This window comes from Dama dama, chromosome X, assembly GCF_033118175.1.
Source record: "Dama dama isolate Ldn47 chromosome X, ASM3311817v1, whole genome shotgun sequence".
Taxonomy (NCBI): Eukaryota; Metazoa; Chordata; class Mammalia; order Artiodactyla; family Cervidae; genus Dama; species Dama dama.
The window spans coordinates 61,332,426-61,354,859 of NC_083714.1; the positions used below are offsets into that span (position 1 = coordinate 61,332,426).

General features: G+C 39.3%; 1 pseudogene; it reads left to right on the forward strand.

The window, feature by feature from the left end:
• Positions 1 to 19,722: 19,722 nt before the first annotated feature.
• LOC133052686 (uncharacterized) overlaps positions 19,723 to 22,434 on the forward strand; it is a 47,765-nt pseudogene continuing 45,053 nt past the window's right edge.

The window sequence follows — 22,434 nt, forward strand, 5'->3', positions numbered from 1 at the left end:
TCTATCCCCCTATTTATTGCAAGGTAAGGAATGAAATCTGTCTTTACTGCTTTTATCTGGTATCTGGATCTATTCCTCTTTGACAGAAGGCATTCTCAAAGACAGTGCTTTTAGTAGTAATATCAGTCTAACCTGCTGGACAGGGGAAAATATTTTTTAAAAACCACCTAAAAATGCCTACTCATTCATTCACAAAATACTTTGTGACTTATTGCCAAGCATGTTGGATGCTGAGGAAACAGATGTGAGCAAAAATCATCTACAAGGTCTCTGTCTTCATGGAGCTCGTAGCTTAGTAGGGGAGCCAAATAGCATGCAAATATCTATACAACTGTGCACTTGCAGTAAGGATAATTACCGGGAAGAGGGGGTCCTTGATGCTATGAGGGCCTGTGAAATGGGGAGATTTGACTAGTCAAGGTTGTCAGGAATGTTGTTCTGAGAATGTGTTTATTGAGCTGAGAGGTCACAGAATAGAGACTAATTAGATTGGAGCTGGAGGTTGAGGAGAAAGCTTAAGGCTATGTGTTCAGAGAGAGCAAGGCAGTAAAAGACTGAGAGAATGCCAATACAGCTGGAGGCAAGAGGCAGTGAGAGAGCAGTGTGGCCAATTCCCATCTGTCTATCCATCCACTGTTCATTCATTCAAAAAATATCTACTAAGCATTGATCACGTGCTAAACCTCATGTGAGGTGTGACTGTTGACCCGAAAGTGGAACCATTTATTTTCCACGAAGCATGGACCCTACAGGGGCCTGAGTTAGGAGTGAACAGGTTTGGGGTTAAGGTAAGAAGTGGGGATAGTCTCAGATGGAAAAAAAGTCATATTTCTTGAGCATGGGTTGTGTCACTTCCATGGGATCCTGGGAATCACATTAAACCCCAAGAGGATTCCTGAAGTTGGTGTGATCTCATCACTTAGACATTCTCAGAGACATGCCGCTGCCTATCAACAGAAGGACATACTGTTTACCTAGCTGTCACCTCTCTCCATCTCCCAAGGTCTTGGAATAATACTGTTGTCAGAAAGCTGTGAGTAAAATAAAAATGTTATGTAAGTGTACAGCTTTATTTGAGATGAAATTTAGGACTTAAAAGTCTAGAAAATAAGGCATGATGCATATTAACCACAACAAATAAGATCAGGAAATAAGTGGAAGGAGACAAAAGATAACATTTGTATGCCGTTATCACTTGAAATAATATTATTCTTTTTGGCATTCTTATGCCAAAGTATTCCTACCCCTGCTCCAACCAAAAGCACATTATCCAGGCTGGATTTTCTGACATTATTGGTAGAGTCCTGAGCTGGCATTCGATTCTTTCCCCTCCATGGATCCAAACTACATTTCCAGTCGTCTCTTCCAAGTCCTCTTTGCTCTTGGCAAACGACACCATTGTCTGTTTCCCTCAAGAGACTCCTGCCTTATCCACACCCTTTTAAGATGCTAGAGTTCAATTTTCACAGGTTTTGGCTCTCCCACACATATGATGCTATTTCGTTTTCAGATCAACCCCATGAGGGGACACTGTTACTCTCATTTCAAAGGAGTAGAAACCAAGTATCAAGGAGGGGGAAGGACCAGTCTTAGTTTGATAAAGAAACAAATTGCTGGAGAAAATGAAGTTGTTTTTAGATTAAATGACAAAATGAATATGATCTTTAGTTTATACTCATGTTACATAATTGGTGTTTATTATGAAGTCTGTGGCAGTGAAAGGAATTTGTCCCTTCCCATTTAGCTCTATTTCCAGATTCCTTACCCCTGCTTGTATCTATTTTGTGGAGGAAGAGTGTCAAAGGGCAAGAATAGGAAATGTGGCAACCCTGGGGAGAAGAGTCTGTACTTGGGTTGCAGCTACCAAGTAGGGATGGTTAAGGCAAATCACCTTTCCCCATGCAGAGTTCCTTGCCTGGCACACAGTAGGTGCTCAATATATGTTTATTCCCAGGTGACAAGTTGCCTTTATTGTTTACTGATTGTGATGATACACTTTCCTTCTGTTCTATAAGGATTCTTTGTTGACTAGATCAAGGACAAATAGTTCACAAACTGTTACAACATGATCTTAAAATTTATAGATGTGTATGTGAACTGGATAGAAAAATTTGCCACATAAAATGTCCACTCTCTCATTTGTTCCCAATCCAGTATTTCTCAATTGATATTAGTTTAATTTTTAATTTTTGGTTAGAAAAATAATTTTATTCTATGCAGAATATACTGAAAATATTTTACCTCCTCTTTGAAACCACTTTTTCCTTCTCCAGCCATGCTGATTTTTTATCTCTTGGTTCTTTGGGGGCAGGTTTTGAGTCCCCCTTTGTTGGGTCTTATAGTTTCAGGTCTACTCATCTTTTTCATTCAGTTTTAACCCTAAGCAAATTCTATGGCTTCCACAAAAACTGATTGAGTAATACATGAAGAAGAGCAGATATGTGATGTCTTTTATGGGGAGAACTGTTAAACAAAATCAGGGGACAAAAAGTGGCAACTTCATACATCATTTCCACTAATATATATGTTTGCCTTTTGAAGGGAGCAAATTATCATGAAGTCTTATTAGTTATCTATGGCTGAATAACTACTTGCTCCCAAATGTACCAGCTTAAAACAACAAAAATATATTATCTCACATATTTCTGGGGGTCAGGAATCTGGGAGTGGCTACGTTGACTCCAGGTCTCTCATGAGGTTGCAGTTAAGATGTCAGCCAGGGCTGCAGTTATTTGAAGGTTTGACTGAATTTGAAGGCTCCACTTCCAAGATGATTCATGGGGCTTACAAGATGTCTCAGTCCCTCACCATGTAGCTCTCTTCACAGAGTTGGTTGTGTGTCCTTATAATATGGCTACTGACTTTTTCCAGATTGAATGAACTGAAAGAGATCAAGCAGGAAGCTGTGAGACCTTTTGTGACCTAGACACACACCCTTACTTATGCCATATTCTTTCAGTTAGAAGTGAGTTCATGCATGTGTGCTAAGTTGCTTCAGTCATGTCCAACTCTTTGCGACCCTATGGACTGTAGCCCGCCAGATTCTTCTGTCCATGAGATTCTCCAAGCAAGAATACTGGAGTGGGTTGCCGAACCCTCCTCCAGGGGATCTTCCCAACCTAGAGACTGAACCTGTGTCTCTTATGCCTCCTGCATTGGCAGGCAGACTCTTTACCACTAGCACCACCTGGGAGGCACAGAAGTGAGTCCAGCCCACACTTGAGAGGAGAAGCTGGTGCTGTCATCATCATGTTGTTTCCTTGCAGCAGAAGCAAAAACAACAAAACCCTGAAATATTTGTTTCTGATATTTATAGAACAGGGTGGGAGGTGGGAACAGGGGTATCAGAGAATAATCAGATGATGAAACAAATGTAAAGAGAAGAAACTTTAATGGTGGTGGCCCTGCATTGGAAAAGACTATGTGGGACCTGGGTTGTCCACTCAGGATTCAGTATTTACTCTGTTCTGTCTGTCTATGCTTGAGTCTGGGTTTGATAGGTAAGGACATCAGGCCAAAATATGCTTCCCATATAGCATGGATGAATATAACACGCATTTCTGATGATAACCAAGGAAATAAAAAACTGAGAGGAAATCCCACCAATGCATTTGAAAAGAATGTAATGGTCTTTCTTTCAGCCCTAGTTGAATCAGACCAATTCATTGTGCCACACAGAATTGGTATTGAGTTTATCATATGATGTACAAAATAGAACTTATTTTCCTTTTTGCTCTTAAATTTCTGAAGGCTCTCCACAGCATCATTGGGATGTTTGTTTTATTCTGAATTAATTTCTTTTCAGAAGGGAGGTTGTGGGGAGGGAGGAAACTCACATTTAATGAACAACTACCATATGCCAGACACTTTATATATGTTTTCTCACTTTCTCACTACAGCTATGAAAGTAAAGTACTATTATTATCACCATTTTACAGTTGAAAAAATAAATATTAAAAGAAGTTAAGTAGTTCTTTCATGGTCACTCTACCACTGAGTGAAATAAGCAGGACTCACATCCAGGCTTTAACTCCCAAGCCTGTGGTGTTTATTAGGGTGCTTTGTTTGTTTGTTTTTAAATTAATTAATTTATTTTAATTGGAAGCTGATTATTTTACAATATTGCGGGTTTTGCCATACATTGACATGAATCAGCCACGGGTGTGCATATGTCCCCCGTTCCGAACCTTCCTCCAACCTCCCTCCCCATCCCATCCCTCTGGGTTGTCCCAGTGCACCGGCTCTGAGTGCCTTGTTTCATGCATCGAACTTGGACTGGTGATCTATTTAACATATGGTAATATATATGTTTCAATGCTATTCTCTCAAATCATCCCACTCTTGCCTTCTCCCACAGAGTCCAAAAGTCTGTTCTTTATATCCGTGTCTCTTTTGCTGTCTCACATATAGCGTCATCATTACCATTTTTCTAAATTCCATATATATGTGTTAATATACTGTATTGGTGTTTCTCTTTCTGACTTACTTCACTCTGTATAATAGGCCCCAGTTTCATCCACCTCATTAGAACTAATTCAAGTGTGTTCTTTTTAATAGCTGAATAATATTCCATTGTGTATAGGTACCACAGCTTTCTTATCCATTCATCTGACGATGGACATCAAGGTTGCTTCCACATCCTAGCTATTGTAAACAGTGCTGTGATGAACATTGGGGTACACAGATCTCTTTCAATTCTGGTTTCCTCAGTGTGTATGCCCAGCGGTGGAATTGCTGGGTTTTATGGCAGGTCTATTTCCAGTTTTTTAAGGAATCTCCACACTGTTCTCCATACTGGCTGTACTACTTTGCATCCCCACCAACAGTGTAAGAGGGTTCCCTTTTCTCCACACCCTCTCCAGCATTTATTGTTTGTAGACTTTTGTATAGCAGCCATTCTGACCAGCGTGAGATAGTACCTCATTGTGGTTTTGATTTGCATTTCTCTGATAATGAGTGATGTTGAGCATTTTTTCATGTGTTTGTTAGCCATCTGTATGTCTTCTTTGGAGAAATGTTTGTTTGGTTCTTTGGGCCATTTTTTGATTGGGTCATTTATTTTTCTGATATTGAGCTGCATGAGCTGTTTGTATATTTTTGAGATAAATTCTTTGTCAGTTGCTTCATTGCTATTATTATTCTCCCACTCTGAAGGTTGTCTTTTCACCTTGTTTATAGTTTTCTTTGTTGTGCAAAAGCTTTTAAGTTTAATTAGGTCCCATTTGTTTATTTTTGCCTTTATTTCCATTACTCTGGGAGGTGGGTCATAGAGGATCTTGCTGTGATTTATGTCAGAGAGTGTTTTTCCTAGTTTTCCCTTAGGAGTTTTATAGTTTCTGGTCTTACATTTAAATCTTTAATCCATCTTGAGTTTTTTTTTGTGTATCATGCTAGAAAGTGTTCTAGTTTCATTCTTTTACAGGTGGTTGACCAGTTTTCCCAGCACCACTTGTTAAAGAGATTGTCTTTTCTCCATTGTATATTTTTGCCTCCTTTGTCAAAGATAAGGTGTCCATAGGTGCGTGGATTTATCTCTGGGCTTTCTATTTTGTTCCATTGATCTATATTTATGTCTTTGTGCCATTACCATACTGTCTTGATGACTGTGGCTTTGTGGTATAGTCTGAAGTCAGGCAGGTTGATTCCTCCGGTTCCATTCTTCTTTCTCAAGATTTCTTTGGCTATTTAAGGTTTTTTTTTTTTTTTTTTTTTTTGCATTTTCATACAAATTGTGAGATTATTTGTTTTAGTTCTGTGAAAAATACTGTTGGTAGCTTGATAGGGATTGCATTGAATCTATAGATTGCTTTGGATAGTATAGTCATTTTGACAATACTGATTCTTCCACTTCTTTTTTAGATGGTGAGCTTTCAAGCTTGAGCATCAGGTTGATCTTAATTGGCTAAGTAGTAGAGTTATTTTTTCATTCAGTGACAGAATGAATGTAAATATCTCTATTGTACTTAGATAGTATTTATTATTATAAAGTGCTATTAGCATTAACACCCTAAACTCCATGGTTTAGGGTAACTGCTTGAAGTAAAGAAACTCCATGGTTTCTGTAACTTCTTGGTTATAAAAAATTCAATGTTCTATAGATCAGTGCCTTTCGAACTTAAATATGCATACAGAACACCTGGGGGAATCTGTTTAAAATGCAGACTCTAATCCAAACAATAGGTACAGATTGGAACCTAAGTTTCTGCATTTCTAACAAGCTTTCAGGTGGTGCTGATGCTTCTTGATCTCAGATTATGCTTTGAAAAAAAATAATTTGGCTGTGCTGGGTATTAGTTGTGGCATATTGGATCTAGTTCCCTGACCAGGGATTGAAGCCAGGGCCCCTGCACTGGGAGTATGGAGTCCTAGCCACTGGACCTAAAGTCCCTCAAATCATACTTTGGATAGCTAGAGTATGGATTATTCCACCATAACTATTTTTGGAATCCCTAGGGTGTGCTTCTAGCTATCTGGGAGTTTGTAGTCCCATATCAAGGAGTTAGAATTCTTAAGTTTCTGATCATAGCTATTTTTAGAGAGATTCTCCTCTACACTAGAATTCTGCTTATGGTACCATTTCTATCTCATTATATGAGTGGATTTGGAAGTCTGCCATGTCAGATATTACTGGATCTGCAAGCTATTGCAGTCCCTTGATGTTAACAAATGCTTTCTGATGAGCAATGGAGGCCAAGAAGAGAGGGAATCAGAGAGGCAAACAGTACAGTCTGCTACTTGAGAGGCAGGGGAGAGAGGGAGCCCTGGACCATGGCTAGCATGGTCCATTCTGTAGGGCAAACATACACCTGTAGTATAAATGAAATAACTGCATCAAATCACAGCTTGATAGCACAGGCCAAGAAAAATATCCAACTCAGTCCCCTTGCTCCTATTCCATGATTTTTAGGCAAATAAGTGATCACTGAAGATGGCAGTCAAAAAAGATCTTCACGACCCAGATAATCACGATGGTGTGATCACTCATCTAGAGCCAGACATCCTAGAATGTGAAGTCAAATGGGCTTTAGAAAGCATCACTACGAACAAAGCTAGTGGAGGTGATGGAATTCCAGTTGAGGTATTTCAATCCTAAAAGATGATGCTGTGAAAGTGCTGCACTTAATATGCCAGCAAATTTGGAAAACACAGCAGTGGCCACAGGATTGGAAAAGGTCAGTTTTCATTCCAGTTCCAAAGAAAGGCAATGCCAAAGAATGCTTAAACTATCGCACAATTGCACTCATCTCACACGCTAGTAAAGTAATGCTCAAAATTCTCCAAGCTAGGCTTCAGCAATACATGAACCGTGAACTTCCAGATGTTCAAGCTGGTTTTAGAAAAGGCAGAGGAACCAGAGATCAAATTGCCAACATCTGCTGGGTCATCACAAAAGCAAGAGAGTTCCAGAAAAACATCTATTTATGCTTTATTGACTATGCCAAAGCCTGCGACTGTGTGGATCACAATAAGCTGGAAAATTCTGAAAGAGATGGGACTACAAGACCACCTGACCTGCCTCTTGAGAAATCTGTATTTAGGTCAGGAAGCAACAGTTAGAACTGGACATGGAACAACAGAATGGTTCCAAATAGGAAAAGGAGTACTTCAAGGCTGTATATGGTCACCCTGCTTATTTAACTTATATGCAGAGTACATCATGAGAAATGCTGGGCTGGAAGAAGCAAAGGCTGGAATCAAGATTGCTGGGAAAAATATCAATAACCTCAGATTTGCAGATGACACCACCCTTATGGCAGAAAGCGAAGAAGAACTAAAGAGCCTCTTGATGAAAGTGAAAGAGGAGAATGAAAAAGTTGGCTTAAAACTCAACATTCAGAAAACTAAGATCATGGCATCTGGTCTCATCACTTCATGGGAAATAGATGGGGAAACAGTGTCAGACTTTATTTTGGGGGGCCCCAAAATCACTGCAGATGGTGATTGCAGCCATGAAATTAAAAGATGCTTGCTCCTTGGAAGGAAACTTACGACCAACCTAGATAGCATACTAAAAAGCAGAGACATTACTTTGCCAACAAAGGTCCGTCTAGTCAAGGCTATGGTTTTTCCAGTATGTATGGATGTGAGAGTTGGGACTATAAAGAAAGCTGAGTGCCGAAGAATTGATGCTCTTGAACTGTGGTGTTGGAGAAGGCTCTTGAGAATCCCTCGGACTGCAAGGAGATCCAACCAGTCCATCCTAAAGGAGATCAGTCCTGGGTGTTCATTGGAAGGACTGATGCTGAAGCTGAAACTCCAATATTTTGGCCACCTCATGCGAAGAGTTGACTCATTGGAACAGACCCTGATGCTGGGAGGGGTTGGGGGCAGGAGGAGAAGGGGATGACAGAGGATGAGATGGCTGGATGGTGTCACCGACTCGATGGACATGAGTTTGAGCAATCTCCGGGAGTTGGTGATGGACAGGGAGGCCTGGCATGCTGCGATTCATGGAGTCGCAAAGAGTCGGACACGACTGAGGGACTGAACTGAACTGAAGATGGCAGTCAAGAACCATCATCTCTGCTAATGTTTCTCCCAGGGTTGGTAACTGCTTAAAAACATACCTTCTAGTCATTCATTCAGATAAGCAAAGACTAATAATACTAATTAGTAACTTCTGTGAGCCAAATACTGGATAAGATTCTAGATGTAAAGTATCTTTCAGTTCAGTTCAGTCGCTCAGGGAATCAGGAGCTTGACGAGCACAGTCTCCCCAGGTGCTCAGGTGAAGGCACAAAACGCAGGCCCAACTGAGTCTGCCCCTTTGTGGAGTACCCAAAAACCTGAACCTGAGTGGCTTGGGCCTGGGAAGTGCACACAACTCAGGGCCAGCTCCCTATAGCGCAGCCTGGAGCCTGAGCAGTGTAGACGGGGAAAGCACACATGCTGTGAGCGGGGGCAAACCCAGTGTGGCTGGAACACTGCAAGTACTCCCCACACACGCCAGTGACATTTGTTTGCACTGCTCCTCCCTCCCCGCAGCATGACTGAACAAGCGAACCTAAACAAGAGACCTCCTCCACTTGTGTCACGGCAGAAATTAGACACTGTAGAGACCTGCCAACAGAAGCCAAATAAACAAAGGGAACAGCTTTAGAAGTGACTGGTGCAACAGATTAAAATCCCTGCAGTTAACACCGACTACACTGGAAGGGGCCTATAGATATTGAGAAATATAAGCTGGAACAAGGAGCTATCTGAAACTGAACTGAACCCACACTGCCCACAACAGCTCCAGAGAAATTCCTAGATATATTTTTACTATTATTATTTTTTTAATAATTAAAGCGAACTTCATATATATTTCTTAATTTTTTTGTTTTTGTTTTTTTAATATTGCATTTTTAAGAGTGTAACCTCTACTCTAGATTTTTAATCTTTGTTTTTCAGTATTTGATATCAATTTGGACATTTAAGAATCCAACCTTCAGTACCCATTTTTACTCAGGAGTGTGATTACTGGTTTGATTACTCTCTCCCCCTTTTGACTCTCCCTTTTCTCCCCCAGATCACCTCTATTTCCTCCCTCCCCCCTCTCTTTTCAATCCAATTCTGTGAATCTCTGTGGGTGTTCTGGGCTGTGGAGAAAACTTAGAGAGCAGAGTACTGCCTAGATCTGTCTCTCTTCTCTTGAATCTCCCATTTTCTCCTCCTGCTCACTTCTATCTCCTTCCTCCCTCTCCTCTTCTTCAAGTAACTCTGTGAACCTCTCTGGGCGTCCCTCACTGTGGAGAATCTTTTCACCATTAACCTAGAAGTTTTATTATCAGTGATGTATGGATGGAGAAGTCTTGAGGCTACTGGAAGAATAAGACTGAAACCCAGAGGCAAGAGGCTTAAGCCCAAAACCTGAGAACACCAGAGAACTCCTGACTACAGGGAACGTTAATTAACAAGAGATCATCCAAAAGCCTCCATACCTACACTGAAACCAACCACCACCCAAGAGCCAATAAGTTCCAGAGCAAGACATACCACGCAAATTCTCCAGCAATGCAAGAACATAGCCCTAAGCGTCAATACACAGGCTGCCCAAAGTCACACCAAACCCATAGGCCCATCTCAAAACTCACTACTGGACACTCCATTGCACTCCAGAGAGAAGAAATCCAGCTCCACCCACCAGAACACCGACACAAGCTTCCCTAACCAGGAAACCTTTACAAGCCAATCGTCCAAACCCACCCACTGGGAGAAACCTCCACAATAAAAAGGAATCACAGACTACCAGAATACAGAAAGGCCACCCCAAACACAGCAATCTAAATAAGATGAAAAGGCAGAGAAATACCCAGCAGGTAAAGGAACATGAAAAATGCCCACCAAGCCAAGCAAGAGAAGAGGAGATAGGGAATCTACCTGAAAAAGAATTCAGAATAATGATAATAAAAATGATCCAAAATCTTGAAAACAAAATGGAGTTACAGATAAATAGCCTGGAGACAAAGATTGAGAAGATGCAAGAAATGTTTAACAAGGACCTAGAAGAAATAAAAAAGAGTCAATTAAAAATGAATAATGCAATAAATGAGGTAAAAAACACTCTGGAGGGAACCAACAGTAGAATAACGGAGACAGAATATAGGATAAGTGAGGTAGAAGATAAAATGGTGGAAATAAATGAGGCAGAGAGGGAAAAAAAAAGAATTAAGAGAAATGAGGACAACCTCAGGGACCTCTGGGACAATGTGAAACACCCCAACATTCGAATCATAGGAGTCCCAGAAGAAGAAGACCAAAAAAAAAAAAGGCCATGAGAAAATACTCGAGGAGATAATAGCTGAAAACTTCCCTAAAATGGGGAAGGAAATAGCCACACAAGTCCAAGAAACCCAGAGAGTCCCAAACAGGATAAACCCAAGGCAAAACACCCCAAGACACACATTAATCAAATTAACAAAGATCAAACACAAAGAACAAATATTAAAAGCAGCAAAGGAGAAACAACATATAACACACAAGGGGATTCCCATAAGGATAACAGCTGATCTTTCAATAGAAACTCTTCAGGCCAGAAGGGAATGGCAGGACATATTTAAAGTAATGAAAGAGAATAACCTACAACCCAGATTACTGTACCCAGCAAGGATGTCATTCAGATATGAGGGAGAATTCAAAAGCTTTACAGACAAGCAAAAGCTGAGGGAATTCAGCACCACCAAACCAGCTCTTCAACAAATGGTAAAGGATCTTCTCTAGACAGGAAACACAGAAAGGTTGTATGAATGCAAACACAAAACAACAAAGCAAATGGCAACGGGGACCATACTTATCAATAACTACCTTAAATGTAAATGGGTGGAATGTCCCAATCAAAAGACAAAGACTGGCTGAATGGATACAAAAGCAAGACCCCTATGTATGCTGTCTATAAGAGACCCACCTCAAAACAAGGGACACATACAGACTGAAAGTGAAGGGCTGGAAAAAAATATTTCACTCAAAAAGAGACCAAAAGAAAGCAGGAGTTACAATACTCATATCAGATAAAATAGACTTTAAAATAAAGGCTGTGAAAAGAGACAAAGAAGGACACTACATAATGATCAAAGGATCAATCCAAGAAGAATATATAAAAATTATAAATATATATGCACCCAACATAGGAGCACTGCAATATGTAAGGCAATTGCTAACAAGTATGAAAGGGGAAATTAACAATAACACAATAATAGTGGGAGATTTTAATACCCCATTCACACCTATGGATAGATCAACAAAACAGAAAATTAACAAGGAAACACAAACTTTAAATGACACAATGGACCAGCTACACCTAATTGATATCTATAGGACATTTCACCCCCAAACAATCAATTTCACCTTTTTCTCAAGTGCACACAGAACCTTCTCCAGAATAGATCACATCCTGGGCCAAAAATCTAGCCTTGCTAAATTCAAAAAAATTGAAATCATTCCAGTCATCTTTTCTGACCACAGTGCGGTAAGACTAGATCTCAATTACAGGAAAAAACTATTAAAAATTCTAACATATGGAGGTTAAGTAACACACTTCTGAATAACCAACAAATCATAGAAGAAATCAAAATATGCATAGAAATGAATGAAAATGAAAACAAAACAACCCAAAACCTATGGGACACTGTAAAAGCAGTGCTAAGGGGAAGGTTCATAGCAATACAGGCTTACCTCAAGAAACAAGAAAAAAGCCAAATAAATAACCTAACTCTACACCTAAAGCAACTAGAGAAGGAAGAAATGAAGAACCCCACGGTTAGCAGAAGGAAAGAAATCTTAAAAATTAGGACATAAATAAATGCAAAAGAAACAAAAGAGACCATAGCAAAAATCAACAAAGGTAAAAGCTGGTTTTTTGAAAAGGCAAATAAAATTGACAAACCGTTAGCCAGGCTCATCAAGAAACAAAGGGAGAAGAACCAAGTCAACAAAATTAGAAATGAAAATGGAGAGATCACAACAGACAACACAGAAATACAAAGGATCATAAAAGAATACTACCAGCAGCTATATGCCAATAAAATGGACAACTTGGAAGAAATGGACAAATTCTTAGAAAAGGAAAACTTTCAAAAACTGAACCAGGAAGAAATAGAAGATCTTAACAGACCCATCACAAGCATGGAAATCAAAACTGTAGTCAGAAATCTTCCAGCAAACAAAAACCCAGGACCAGATGGCTTCACAGCTGAATTCTACCAAAAATTTAGAGAAGAGCTAACACCTATCTTACTCAAACTCTTCCAGAAAATTGCAGAAGAAGGTGAACTCCCAAACTCATGCTATGAGGCCACCATCACCCTAATACCAAAACCAGACAAAGATGCCACAAAAAAAGAAAACTACAGGCCAATATCACTGATGATCATAGATGCAAAAATCCTTAACAAAGTTCTAGCAAACAGAATCCAACAACATATTAAAAAGATCATACATCATGACCAAGTGGGCTTTATCTCAGGAATGCAAGGATTCTTTAATATCCACAAATCAATCAATGTAATACACCACATTAACAAAATGAAAGATAAAACCATATGATGATCTCAATAGATGCAGAAAAAGCCTTTGACAAAATTCAACATCCATTTATGATAAAAACTCTCCAGAAAGCAGGAATAGAAGTAATATACCTCAACATAATAAAAGCTATATATGACAAACCCACTTCAAACATTATCCTCAATGGTGAAAAATTGAAAGCATTTCCCCTAAAGTCAGGAACAAGACAAGGGTGCCCACTCTCACCACTACTATTCAACATAGTTTTGGAAGTGTTGGCCACAGCAATCAGAGCAGAAAAAGAAATAAAAGGAATCCAGATAGGAAAAGAAGAAGTGAAACTCTCACTGTTTGCAGATGACATGATCCTCAACATAGAAAACCCTAAAGACTCTACCAGAAAATTACTAGAGCTAATCAATGAATATAGTAAAGTTGCAGGATATAAAATTAACACACAGAAATCCCTTGCATTCCTATACGCTAACAATGAGAAAACAGAAAGAGAAATTAAGGAAACAATACCATTCACCATTGCAACAAAAAGAATAAAATAATTTGGAGTATATCTACATAAAGAAACAAAAGACCTATATATAGAAAACTATAAAATACTGATGAAAAATATCAAAGAGGACACAAATGGATGGAGAAATATACTGTGTTCATGGATTGGAAAAATCAACATTGTGAAAATGAATATACTACCCAAAGTAATCTATAGATTCAATGCAATCCCTATCAAGCTACCAAAGGTATTCTTCACAGAACTAGAACAAATAATTTCACAATTTGTATGGAAATACAAAAAACCTCGAATAGCCAAAGTAATCTTGAGAAAGAAGAATGGAACTGGAGGAATCAACCTGCCTGACTTCAGGCTCTACTACAAAGCCACAGTCATCAAGACAGTATGGTACTGGCACAAAGACAGAAATATAGATCAATGGAACAAAATAGAAAGCCCAGAGATAAATCCACATACCTACGGACACCTTAGTTTTGACAAAGGAGGCAAGAATATAAAATGGAAAAAACAACCTCTTTAACAAGTGGTGCTGGGAAAACTGGTCAACCACTTGTAAAAGAATGAAACTAGAACACTTTCTAACATGATACACAAAAATAACCTCAAGATGGATCAAAGATCTCAATGTAAGACCAGAAACTATAAAACTCCTAGAGGAGAACATAGGCAAAACACTCTCTGACATAAATCACAGCAAGATCCTCTATGACCCACCTCCCAGAATATTGGAAATAAAAGCAAAACTGAACAAATGGGACCTAATTAAACTTAAAAGCTTTTGCACAACAAAGGAAACTATAAGCAAGGTGAAAAGACAGCCTTCAGAATGGGAGAAAATAAGAGCAAATGAAGAAACAGACAAAGGATTAATCTCAAAAATATACAAGCAACTCCTGCAGCTCAATTCCAGAAACATAGATGACCCAATCAAAAAATGGGCCAAAGATCTAAACGACATTTCTCCAAAGAAGACATACAGATGGCTAACAAACACATGAAAAGATGCTCAACATCACTCATTATCAGAGAAATGCAAATCAAAACCTGAATGAGGTACTACTACACGCCAGTCAGAATGGCTGCTATCCAAAAGTCTACAAGCAATAAATGCTGGAGAGGGTGTGGAGAAAAGGGAACCCTCTTACACTGTTGGTGGGAATGCAAACTAGTACAGCTGTTATGGAGAACAGTGTGGAGATTCCTTAAAAAACTGGAAATAGAACTGCCATATGACCCAGCAATCCCACTCCTGGGCATACACACCGAGGAAACCAGATCTGAAAGAGACACGTGTACCCCAATGTTCATCACAGCACTGTTTATGATAGCCAGGACATGGAAGCAACCTAGATGCCCATCAGCAGACGAATGGATAAGAAAGCTGTGGTACATATACACAATGGAATATTACTCAGCCATTAAAAAGAATTCATTTGAATCAGTTCTAATGAGATGGATGAAACTGGAGGCCATTATACAGAGTGAAGTAAGCCAGAAAGATAAACACCAATACAGTATACTAACGCATATATATGGAATTTAGAAAGATGGTAACGATAACCCTATATGCAAGACAGGAAAAGAGACAGAGATGTATAGAACAGATTTTGGACTCTATGGGAGAAGGCGAGGGTGGGATGATCTGAGAGAACAGCATCGAAACATGTATATTATCAAATGTGAATCAGATCTCCAGTCCAGGTTGGATGCATGAGACAAGTGTTCGGAGCTTGTGCACTGGGAAGACCCAGAGGGATGGGATGGGGAGGGAGGTGGGAGAGGGATTCAGGATGGGGAACACATGTAAATCCATGGCTTATTCATGTCAATGTATGGCAAAAACCACTACAGTATTGTAAAGTAATTAGCCTCCAACTAATAAAAATAAATGAAAAAAATAAAATAAAAAAAATTTAAAAATAAAAAGATGGTAACAACAACCTTATATGCAAGACAGAAAAAGAAACACAGATGTATAGAACAGATTTTTGGGCTCTGTGGGAGAAGGCAAGAGTGGGATGATCGAAGAGAATAGCATTGAAACATGTATTATCAAGTGCGAAACAAATCGCCAGCCCAGGTTGGATGCATGAGAGAAGTGCTCAGGGCTGGTGCACTGGGAAAAGACCCAGAGGGATGGGATGGGAAGGGAGGTGGGAGGGGGGATCAAGATGGGGAACACATGTAAATTCATGGCTGATTCGTGTCAGTGTATGGCAAAAACAACTACAATATTGTAATTAGCCTCCAACTAATAAAAATAAATGAAAAATAAAACTTACACAAAATATAATAATTTCATGACTGCAATCACCACCTGCAGTGGTTTTGGAGCCCCCTCAAAATAAAAGTCTGACACTGTTTCCACTGTCTCCCCATGTATTTCCCATGAGGTGATGGGACCAGATGCCATGATCTTAGTTTTCTGAATGTTAAGCTTTAAGCCAACTTTTTCACTCTCCTCTTTCACTTTCATCAAGAGGCTTTTTAGTTCCTCTTCACTTTCTGCCATAAGGTGGCACATAAGGGTGGTGTCATCCGCATATCTGAGGTTATTGATATTTCCCCCGGCAATCTTGATTCCAGTTTGTGCTTCTTCCAGCTCAGCGTTTCCCATGATGTACTCTGTATAGAAGTGAAATAAGCAGGGTGACAATATACAGCCTTGACGTACTCCTTTTCCTATTTGGAACCAGTCTGTTGTTCCATGTCCAGTTCTAACTGTTGCTTCCTGACCTGCATACAGGTTTCTCAAGAGGCAGGTCAGGTGGTCTGGTATTCCCATCTCTTTCAGAATTTTCCAGTTTATTGTGATCCACACAGTCAAAGGCTTTGGCATAGTCAATAAAGCAGAAATAGATGTTTTTCTGGAACTCTCTTGCTTTTTCAATGATCCAACGGATGTTGGCAATTTGATCTCTGGTTCCTCTTCCTTTTCTAAATCCAGCTTGAACATCTGGAAGTTCATGGTTCATGTATTACTGAAGCCTGGCTTGGAGAATTTTGAGCATTACTTTACTAGCGTGTGAGATGTGTCCAATTGTGCGGTAGTTTGAGCATTCTTTGGCATTGCCTTTCTTAGGGATTGGAATGAAAACTGACCTTTTTCCAGTCCTGTGGCCACTGCTGAGTTTTCCAAATTTGCTGGCATATTGAGTGCAACACTTTCACAGCATCTTCTTTCTGGATTTGACATAGCTCAACTGGAATTCCATCACCTCCACTAGCTTTGTTCATAGTGATGCTTTCTAAGGCCCACTTGACTTCACATTCCAGGATGTCTGGCTCTAGGTGAGTGATCACACCATTGTGATTATCTGGGTCATGAAAATCTTTTTTGTACAGTTCTGTGTATTCTTGGCACCTCTTCTTAATATCTCTAACATCAAGAAAATTTCAGTCTGGAGGGAGACACAGATATGTAACATGTGATAACCCTAGGTTACCTAGATAGGTAACACAGATAACCCTAACATGCATAGTGACGCATGTTAGGGTTATCACCAGAGCCCATATCAGAGCCATCAGACCAAATTTGGGATAGGTGGGGAGGAGGTACGGCAGTTAAAGGTACTGGTTAATGTTTAACAATCAGTTCTCTGGGGGGAAAAAAGCCCTGATTTTTTAGTGTATGCTGATTTTTATGGTGTAAATGCTTCCATTATTGCCATTTCAAGCTACCAAATGATGTCACTGAACATAATAGGTTGTTAAAAGTTAAGGCAAGTTAATTCTAGCACATTATTGGGTTAGAAGTCATCCCAAAGGGAATTATGTCTAAGAAGAGATTTAAAGGAAAGCTGACGCTAGTCTATCAAATGTGCAGGACAGACCAAGGGATTACAGGTAGAAGAAACAGCAAATACAAATGAATCAATGTCATAGGAAATATGTTGCTTTGGAATTAAGTGTTGATAGTCTGAATTTAAGTGTAGGAGTGAATAGTGTTAAATTTCCTAGTAGGCAGACTAAGCACATATTTAGGACACTAGTAATGTGGGGGAAACAAGAAAAAAAATTAGTTCTGATGAAGTTATTAAGCTTGTAATCAATAAATTTGGAAAGAATGTTAAAAATTATTTTAACACTTATTAAAATGGTAAGGAAGACTTTATTCAAAATTATTGCAAGACAGGAGAGACTATTGCAGTAAGAGAGAGAGACTGATCTCAACTCCAAATACAACAATGACAACTGGGGATTTATAGTCTATAAGCACAGTGAGGGGGTCACTGGATAGAAAATTACTAAGAGGAGACATCAAGGGTATGGATATTCTTTGCAAACTATCATAACAGGATTCTTTGCTAAAGGTAGGCTGAGGTTGAGTCTTAGTCGAGAAGAGGGCTCAGGGAAGCCTAATTAAAATTTGGTCAAGGAGGGAGTCTTTGTCAGAAGCTATTTTAATTTTAACATACGTGTGAGTTTCGTACTATTAAATTATAGTAGAAATGAGAGTAGCACAATCTTTTTTAATTCTTATGGCTTCTGGTTCCGGGGATAGGGAAAAGATATTTGGAGAGAGTCAAAAGATATTAATGCTATAGAAATAGTTTTGTGGCTGATTAGGGATAAAGGAGAAGAATAAATCAAGAATTACTTCAGTTTTCTAGCTTCTGCAAGTGGTTGGATGGTAGTGCCCATGAGATAGGTAACATTTGAAGAGGCGCACACATTTGGAAAGAAGATAATGACTCTACCATAAGACATGTTTGAATTTGAAGTACTCAGAGGACATTAAGTGGAGATGTCCAGTAGGCAGTCAGGTATATGAATTTAAAGCTCAGCAGAGAGGACTGGGCTGGAGTTATAGTTTTGGGACTCACCAGTGAGGCACCATGAGAATGACTTTTTAGGAAAAGATATAGAGTGGGAAATGAGAAGAGGGTCAAGATAAGATACCTGAGGAACCCCAACATATGGAAGAATCCAGCAAAGGATCCTGATTAGGACAAGTGGGGTAAGAGGAAAATTAGTAGTCAGTGATATCCCAGGATTCAAGAGAGGTAACTTTCAAAAAGGGTGTCATCAACTCTTAGGGCATCAAGTAAGAAGACAACAGAGATATGTCCAAATCCAATGGACATAGAGGCCTTCAGTGCCCTTGACAAGAGCAGGCTCAGTGGTGCGATAGAGACGGGAGCCATTCCAGAGTGCACTGAACAGTGAATGGGAGATTAGGAAGAGGAATCAATGAGAATAGACAATTCTTTAGAAAAATTTTACTCTCAAAAACTGTTGAGAAATTGAGTGGAGAAGAATATGGATCAAGGGAGGACTTTCAAAGGTGAGTGATACTAGAGCATTCTTAGATGCTACTATGATCTATTGGGCTTCCCAGGTGGCCCAGTGGTAAAAATCTGCCTGCCAATGCAGGAGACACAGGAGATCTGGGTTCAATCCCTGGGTCAGGAAGATGCCCTGTAGAAGGAAATAGCAACTCACTCCAGTATTTTTTCCAGGATAATCCCATGGACAGAGGAGCCTGGAAGGCTACAGTTTGTGGGGTCGCTGGGCACGCACTATGATCTATTAGAGAGAGATTAGGGATGTAGCAAAGTCTCTAAGGTACTGGACAGGAATGGATGCAGAGTACAATTGGCCTTAAACAGCAGACACTCATAATGTGTAAACTTACTCTTAGCATAGACCTTATCGATAGAATGCCTCACAATCTGCAGATAGGTGGACCATCAGGACATGAAAATATTGTAACACTTAGGCACTTCTGATGCCCATTCTCTTCATTATTAATAATGAAGCAGTTGTGTCACTTTCAGAACAGGGACTTATTTGTCTTTCATTTTAACAATTTTTTGAATAAATTTTGCCATTCAATGCTCTAAATGCTGGAAATAAAATAGTGAAAAAGTTATACTTGAGTATTTCCCTAATAGAGCTTAGAGTCTAATGGGAGAAAATTATACTAAACTTCATTTAAATTAAAAAATAATTTTAAATAAATTTAAATTTAAAAATAATGCAATGTGATAAGGGCTATGATGGGAGAAGTACTCTGCTAACACATAGGAAGGGTAGTTTACCTTATCTGGGAGCAGAGGAGTTAGGATTAGAGGACTTCTAGAAAAAGATATTAGGTTGGCATCTGAAAGATAAATAAGAGTTATCTGGAAGAATAGGGTCAGGAAGTAGGGTGTGAGCAAGAGTTCCAGGCAGAGGTAACCATATGCATGAAGACTTTGACATAGATGGAGTGTGATGCAGTTGAAGAACAGAAAGTCATTGTGACTGGACTGCAGAGAGTGGGAGGTAAAATGGTGGGAGATGAGACTGGAGAGGTAATAGGCACCAGATTATGCAGGGCTTTATATACTGTGTTTGCATGTGTGCTCAGTCGCGTCCAACTTTTTGCAACCGCATGGACTATAGCTCATCAGTCTCCTCTGTCCGTGGAATCTGCCCAGCAATAATACTGGAGTGGGTTGCCATGCCCTCCTCCAGGGGACTTTCTGACCCAGGGATGGAACCCATATTTCCCGTGTCTCCTGCATTGCAGGCAGATTCCTTACCACTGAGCCATCTAGGAAGCCATACTATGTTTAAGATTCTGGTATTTATCTCAAGACCCAGGGGAAGACATAGAAGGGATTTGGGCAGGGAAATGAGTCTGACAGGATTTACATTTTGCAAACATTCTAGCTGCACTGCTGAGAATTGATTGGAGGGGGCAAGAGTGGAGGGATGACTAAAAGAATTGAGAGGCCATTGCAGTAGTGTGGATGAGAAATTATGGTGGCATTTGCTAGGATGATAGAAGTAGAGATGGAGAGAAGTAGAAGCATTTTAGAATTATTTGCAAATTAACAGCTCTTGGTAAAGAATTGGATGTGGAGAATGAGGGAGAAGAATGAGTCAATGATTCCCATGTTTCTGGTTTGAATGACTGGTTCAAGATGAGACAACAGCAGCTGTTACTGAGAGAAGAAAGGCAGAGGAGACTAGGGGTGATGGTAGAGACTACAGATGATCAAATTTGGTTTTTAGAAGAATTAACTTGCTGTCATCATTCTCTTACCAATGCATCTGGTAAATCTCCAAATACAATTGGAAAAATATCTGAAAAGTTCTGTTGTTGTTCAGTCACTCAGTTTTATCCTACTCTTTGTGACCCCACTGCAGGACTGCAGTATGCCAGGCTTCCCTGTCTTTCATCATCTCCTGGAAGTTGCTCAAACTTATGTCCATTGAGTCGGTGGTGCCATCCAACTATCTTGTCCTTTGTTGTCCCCTTCTCCTCCTGCTTTCAATCTTTCCCAGAATCAGGGTCTATTCCAAGGAGTCAGCATCAGGTGGCCAAAGTATTGGAGCTTCAGCTTCAGCATCAATCCTTCCAATGAATATTCAGAGTTTGTTTCCTTTAGGATTGAGTGGTTTGATCTCCTTGCAGTCCAAGGGACTCTCAAGAGTCTTCTCCAACACCACAGCTATAGCCCACCAGGCTGCTCTGTCCATGGAATTCTCCAGGCAAGAATATTGGAGTGAGGAGCCATTCCCTTCTCCAGGGGATCTTCCCCACCCAGGGAGCAAACCCAGGTCTCCTGCACTGCAGACAGATTCTTTACCATCTGAGCTACTAAGGAAGCCCCCAAAGTTCTAGAATTACTTTTATCTTCTTAATATCTTTAGTGCCTATGGATGGCCAAAGGGTTTAGCTTATTTTTTTTTTTTTTACTTACTGTGCTTGACCTTCATAATTCATTTAATTATACTTCTTTTTCTGACCTTGTTATTGCATTTCTACCAAACTAGACCAATGGTGCATTTATGTTCAGGATGAGTTCAACTCTTAGTAAGGACATGAATTTATAGTAGGGACATTATAGATGTATGCTTCTTATTTTTTCTTACGGATTTTTTCAAACATATATACATAAAAGTAGATAGTAATGGATTACCATATTCTCACCAACCAACTTCAATAATTATCAATTTATAGTCAATCATATTTAATCCATCCAAACAGTATAGCCTTTAAAGAAAAAATTGGATATGAATAACAAAACAATTAACAATATTTCTCTAATATTATGATATTTCCATTTAGTGTTCCAATTTTCCCGAATGACTAATTTTTCTTTTATAGTTTGTTTGAAACATGATTCAAATAATCTCCATATGTTGTATTTCGTTGATGTCTCATAGATCTCTCAATTCATTGGTTCCCTGTCTCTGTTTATATTTTATTTTTATTTTTCAATTTACTTGTTGAAGAAAAAGGTTGTTTATCCTGTAAAGTTTCTCACATTTTGGATTTTGCTGATCATATCTCTGAAATGTTGATTAGCATATTCTTTTGTTCCTTACACTTCCTGTAAGCTGGTAGACCTAGAGCTTTGATCTGATTCAAGATTGATTTTTGGGGGGGCAGGACTATTTCATAAATTTTGTGTATGTTTTCATCGAGAGATACAGAATATCTGGCTGAGTCTCCTTTCTAAGATATTAGTGGCCATTGATAATCATTACCCAGATTCATAATTTCATTAAGGGTTTATAAGATGGTGATATTACAGTTCTATAATTCTTCCTTCATTTACCAGTTGGGATATGTCTATAAAGGAAAAATTCCTCTTGAAAACGATTTCATCACTCTGAGGGGCAGCTTGGATTCCCTTAGCATCATCCTGTAAAGGTGACCAATGAATATATTTTTTGAAATCGTTATCAACTCATTGGTTTTTAACATTTTTTGATGTGTTTCGACTCATGAAGTGACTGCAGTTTTTATTCTTCAGTTTAGTTCAGTTCAGTTCAGTTGCTCAGTCGTGTATGATATTCTAATTGGCACTGTAGCCCTTTTCAAGTTAGTTCCCGAATGCTTTTGACATTATCCAAATTTTCTTTGACAGCTTTCTTTGCTTTCTGATATGATAATTAATGAAACAACATTAATAAGTGGT